Source organism: Mus pahari, chromosome 13 (genome assembly GCF_900095145.1).
Source record: "Mus pahari chromosome 13, PAHARI_EIJ_v1.1, whole genome shotgun sequence".
Lineage (NCBI taxonomy): Eukaryota > Metazoa > Chordata > Mammalia > Rodentia > Muridae > Mus > Mus pahari.
In genome coordinates this window covers 86665211-86671362 of record NC_034602.1, presented here as the reverse complement: position 1 = coordinate 86671362, position 6152 = coordinate 86665211, and the positions used below count along the sequence as shown (strand labels likewise).

General features: G+C 41.1%; 1 non-coding gene across 1 annotated transcript; it reads left to right on the top strand.

Moving 5' to 3' along the window:
• The first annotated feature begins 1587 nt into the window (after window positions 1-1587).
• Window positions 1588-1694, top strand: LOC115065314. Its single transcript, XR_003845092.1, has one exon. It is a non-coding gene; the product is annotated as a U6 spliceosomal RNA (small nuclear RNA).
• The last annotated feature ends 4458 nt before the right edge of the window (window positions 1695-6152 follow it).

Sequence of the window (6152 nt, the reverse complement as noted above, 5' to 3'; positions counted from 1 at the left end):
GAACTCGTGGGTTCAGGAGGGATGGCTCAGCAGTTATGGGTACCTACCGACTGCCCTTCTGGAGGGCCTACATGGAGAATCTGCCTCACACCTTAGTTCAGGCATCTAATGTCTTTCTCTGACTCCATAGGTACCAGGCATGCAAGTAATGAACATACACACTTTCAGATGAAACACCTGTATTAGTCAGGGTTTTATTAGAGCCACAGAACTTATGGGTAGTCTCTAAATAGTAAAGGAATTTATTGATGACTTACAGTTTGCAGTCCAACTCCCAACAATGGTCAGTAGCAGCTGTGAATGGAAGCCCAAGGATCTAGCAGTTGCTCAGTCCCACAAGGCAAACAGTGGAAGGAGAGAGAGAGAGAGAGAGAGAGAGAGAGAGAGAGAGAGAGAGACACTTCCTTCTTCCAATGTCCTTATGTAGGTCTCTAGCAGAAGATGTAGCCCAGATTAAAGGTATGTGCCACCACACCTTTAATCCCAGATGACCTTGAACTCAGAGATCCCCGTGTCTTAATCTTCCGGAATCCATAGCCACCACTATTCCTCAAGATCTCCATACCAAGATCCAGGTCAGAAACTTCTATCTTCCAGCCTCCAGAATAGGACCACGGGTGAGCCTTCCAATTCTAGACTGTAGTTCATTCCAGATACAGTCAAGTTGACAACCAGGAATAGCCACTACAACACCCATGGGCATATTTTTAAAATGTAAACTTGCAGTATTGGCAAAATTACTGCATTTGTTAGTTTTGTTTTAGTTTTTACTTTGTGCCAGGTATCATTCTGGGTTCTACTGATGTAATAAACAGCCATAACAATATATATATATATACAATCATATCATTGTAAACAGACTAGAAACTACAGAATTATATTTGTGGAACTTTCTTCCAATGAAAAAAAGATAAATGATTCATTAAAAGATAAAATTGGGGCAATAGAGATGGCTCAGTCATTAAGGGTGCTCACCACAGAGAATCTGGGTACGGTTCTCAGCACGCACATCAGATGGCTTATAACCCACTGTAACTCCACCTTTGGGGGATATAACATCTTCTGCCTTCTGTGAGATAAACGCATATAGGCACATGTACATAAAAATAAATAAATAAATATAGGGTGGTAAGGGGAAGGGTGGAGGGGAATGAGATGTTCAAAATGCACTTGGGTGAACTCTCACAGACTTAATCAAGGTTTAAAAGGTGAAGTAAGGTTTTTGTTCATTTGTTTATAGGAGATCATGGCTGTCAGTCTGCATGAACTGGTTAGGTTAAAAAAAAAATGAACTCAGAGTAAAACCTGTCAGTATGATTACGGCGTTAGTCCACGGTCATGAGCAGAAAAGATCACCACAGGACTGACCGAGGAACTGAGAAGCAAGGGTATATTTTTTAAAAAATCAATAAAAGAAAAACACACACAAAAAAACAAAAAACACGAGAGTCAGTGATGCATGACCGAGTGTCTGTTAGGAGCCAGGTCATCTGAGCATCTTCAGATATTGCCAACAAACTGGGTGGCCAAGTGGTGCAGTGTGACCACATGAGCCGTAAAGCTGGGTGCTTTAGGAAGTGAGAAGCCATGCTTGCTTCGGCAGCACATATACTAAAATTGGAACGATACAGAGAAGATTAGCATGGCCCCTGCACAAGGATGACACGCAAATTCGTGAGGTGTTCCATATTTTTTCAGAGCGTGTGTCTCTAGTTGCATATGTAGCTGAGGATGGCCTAATCGGCCATCATTGGGAGGAGAGGCCCTTGGTCTTGTGAAGATTATATGCCCCAGTACAGGGGAATGCCAGGGCCAGGAAGTGGTAGTGTGCAGTGGGGAGCAGGGAGGGAGGAGGGTATAGGGGACTTTCAGGGTAGGATTTGAAATGTAAATGAAGAAAATATCTAATAAAAAAGAGAAGAAGAAGAAGGGAGAAGCCATGGTCTGGAAGACTATTTAGCCTGATTCTGACCCAAAGCACTTTTAAAAATCACTAAAGAGGGTAACCTTGGTAACTTGAGATGTCATGGGGGATGGGCAACAGGGGGACTGAAGATAAAGCTAAAGCCAGAAGAAAGGAACAATTTAGAATACAGTTGGAAATATAATGGAGTCTGCTGGTTCAGTAGGAGTTCCACTGGGCACCAGAGAGACTGCTTAACAAAGAGAGGGAAGAGCAGAAGGGAGTGAAGGCCTTAGGGTCAGAGACCAGAGACATAGGGTGTGGGATAAAATGCTTAAGTCCAACCATCTCTTGGAAATACATCTTTAAAAAGATTTCACCTTTAGTACATTTTATGTGGCTTGCACTACACACTTTCACCGAGCAATACTTAGGCTGGACATGGGTGGTATTACTATTTTTTTCTCATGTGAACTGTTATTCTTTAACAGTTATCTTCACAATCCATCAATAGGCCATTCTTAGTCGGTTGAAGGGGCTTAAACAGCTTGTATGCAAATGAGATTGTAACTGATTCATGAGAGCAGATTTAAAAACAAAAACCAAACTAAAACAAAACAAAACAAAACAACCCTCCAGTTTTAAGGGGCAAGAATATGGGTTGGAGAGATGGCTCAGCGGTTAAGAGCACTGACTGCTCTTCCGAAGGTCCTGAGTTCAAATCCCAGCAACCGCATGGTGGCGCCCAACCATCTGTAATGAGATCTGATGCCCTCTTCTAGTGTGTCTAAAGACAGCTACAGTGTACTTACATATAATAAATAAATCTTTTTAAAAAAGGGGGGGCGGCAAGAATACTTTCTTCTGGTGGGTTTGAAATTGAAAATATAAATCACACAGGCAAGAAACTCATATATAGATATGTGTATATGTGTGTATGATTATGAACACACATATATTACATATTATATATTAGAATAATATGTTATGTATGCACATATATAATACAGTATTATGTGTTTTATGATATACATATATAACATACAATATAAACATAAATTATATGTGTTATATATACATATACTACATATAATTAATATATATTATATACATAAAATTGCATATATAATTAATGACTGAGTTTGTTTCTCATAGTCCTCATTATGCCAGATTTACAAAGTATTGAGAAAGTCATTCTTGCCTCCCATCTTCTTATCCACATGTGGAGCAAGGTTGGAGTAACTTAAGAGACCTTAGCCATGTGTCTTCCTGCAGAGCTCCCGTGGACTGAGCCTTGTTCATGGTATTCTGTGTGCGCAGTCTCTAAATCCTTCCCCCTCACAATTCTACAGAACTTCACAAGCCCAGCTGTTCCCTTCACAAGCACACACCTTCCCGACGTAATTGGTAGTTGTCCCTTCGGTCTGTAGGTAGAAGAAAAGTACTTCTTCAAGTTCGAGTCTCTAAATACCTCGTTGGTTATTGAGAATTCTCTGTATGCTCTTGCGTGCATCCACAAATCCTCTGACTGAACAGTGGTGTACTGCATGCTATTTCTACCCACTGTACAGTCACTGATCCAGAACAAGCCACCTGCCTGGATGGGAATCAAGGAAGCCGCCACACAGAGGGAAAAGAACATAATCATTCAAACTCCTATTCAGCCATGGTGTGGAGCTCTTTACGGATATTGATAACAGTGGCATGCTTCTAACATCAATGATGTTTTGAATCATATTTTTTAAAGTTACAGATGTCTGCTATAATATGACAATTATTGAGCTTACACTAAAAGTCGAACAACTGGAGAAAGATGGTAAAGATTTGACAGGAGACATGACAGGAAAGAATGCAGTAATGTTTGACATTTTACACGCGAAATAGGATTAGGCCGCAGGACTAAGTGGGATTAGCTTTGTCAACCAGAATGCTGTCCTGGTAGACTCAGGTTTGTCACCTTCAGGAGCACTGCGGGCATTTGAAAGGAGGGATGCTTTGTTGTGGGGGCCTGTGCTGTGCATTGTGGGACACCCAGCAGCCTCCGTGGCTCCTGGCCAAGTAGCCTGCCAATTCATATTGTGACAAGTAAAACTGTCTCCAGACTTTGCCAAATGTCTTCTAGGGAACAAAATCACCCTAGCTGAGAAGCAGTGTGCTAGGAGCTTTGATAAGTTCCTTCAGATCCTATGTATATCAGGATGTGTCTGAAGAATGCTCACGATAGAATCTCCCTCAGAGAGAAAATGTTCCTGTAACTCAGTGTATCTAAGTCACAGGCAAAAATATATAATCTAAATAGAGGAAAAAGTGTACAGTTAGCCAGTACATCATAAGTATTATATTCGTTACAGTAAAAATGTTTTTCTACAATTACCATTCTCTGGCAATAAATTTAATCAATTAATTGCTATTCCATTTAACGGGCTGTCATTTATTTGAAGGCAAAGGTTATGAGCTCCTAGTTCTTGTTTTAATCCATGTTTATATATTTCCTCCTGAATAATTTTCGCAAGATACTCTTTTCAAGGCATCGTCAACACAAATATGAAATAGAAGAGAGGAAATAACTTATTTCACCTATGAATTCATAAGCATCTTACATACAAAGTATTGGCTTTTTCGCAAAGGAGGGAATACCCTTCTAGTGCAGATTTTGGCAGTGCTGAGCCAGAATCCTCTGTAATAATGTATATTACTGAAGAAGCCAGTCCTGGATGTGCTTCCATAGGGAGTGGAGGTTTCTAGTCTCCAGTCTCCACCCCAGTAGTGACTGCCAGAGGGAGCCACAGCCAGTCACATCAACATCAGATGTTTCTTCTTTTTGTCAGCAATTGGATCTTTTTCTCCTCAAAGTTGGACATGGTGACTGCCTTACGAAGGCTAACAAATACTAATGGCAAGAATTTCCATGTCAGATACAAGAAATTAGTGTAGGAGGAATAATAAAATGAGTAAATACACTAGGAGTGAAAGAAATTGGAGTCCACATAGGGGAGCATGGACTCTGGGCAGTCTATTCAGACGTGGCTAGAAGCAGGAAAGTGCTGTGAAGTATAGGACAGAAATCTCTGCCTTCTCCCCCTGTGGGGACCTGAGGACATACATACCAGCCCAAGGGCAGGAAGGGGGCAGGGGATGAAAGGACCTAGGAGCAGAGAAACTGAACACCTGCGAAAGGAAAAGGAAGTCAGAAGAAACCACGGGGAGAGGAAGTGTGAGCGTGAAGAAGTATTCCAAGTATTGGTGTGTCCGGCTAAAGCCATGGACAGTTAGCAGGAGGAGGAATCTGAATTTAAAATAGAAATTAGTCATCAGAATGCAGTTACCAGAAAGCAGTATGTGAGGACTTGGATAAAACTTAGGAACACTCTCAGAAAGATAGGCCTGCGAAGTCACATATTTTAGTCCATAGAAGCATAAATGTGTTACCTGAAGATGTTTCCTGAGAAATTTAAGCTACTGACGATACAGTAAGAATGAGATGAAGATTCTTTAGGATTCAAGTAACTATGTTGCTATGCATGTTGGAAACGTTGATTCATTAAGACTGGGTAACTCTCATACTCTCTGGGGTATTGTAATAGCAAGACTATTTTGCAGCAATTCTAATCTCAAGGATCGTTGTGCATAATTCAAAGTTTTGGAGAAAAGTAATAGATGAAATATTTTTGCTGAACATAGCAGGTCCTGACTATCAACCCAGCAGTTGAGAAGTGGAAGGTTGGGAGTTTAAGTCCACCCTTAACTCTAAGCTAGCTTAGGGCCAACATGGGCTAATAAGAACCTGTTAAAAATAATAATAATGAAAACTTCGCGTACTGCCTTTAGTCAGTGCCTATAATCCCAGTACCTGGGAGGTGAAGAGAAGACAACTGTCTTAAGTCCAGGCTACCCTGTGCTACCTAGTGGGATACAAAACCAAAGAGAAAGGGAAGAAGAGCTGGCAATGGTGGGGGAGGGGAAGGGAAAGAGGTTTTTAAAGAGGATTGTAGGGAAGGGATTACACACTTGGGAATGAGATGGAGAAATTAGATAGCAACAGTCACAATAATCAGAATGAACATTATAATGTCTGAAACTGTCAATGAGTATCTAAGTTAAGGTTTCTATGACTGTGATGAAACACCATGACCAACGCAACTTGTGGGGGAAAGGCTTTGTTTACTTACATTTCCACACAGTAGCCATTATTGAAGGAAGTCAGAACGGGAACGCAAGCAGGGCAGGAACCTGGAGGCAGGAGCTGATG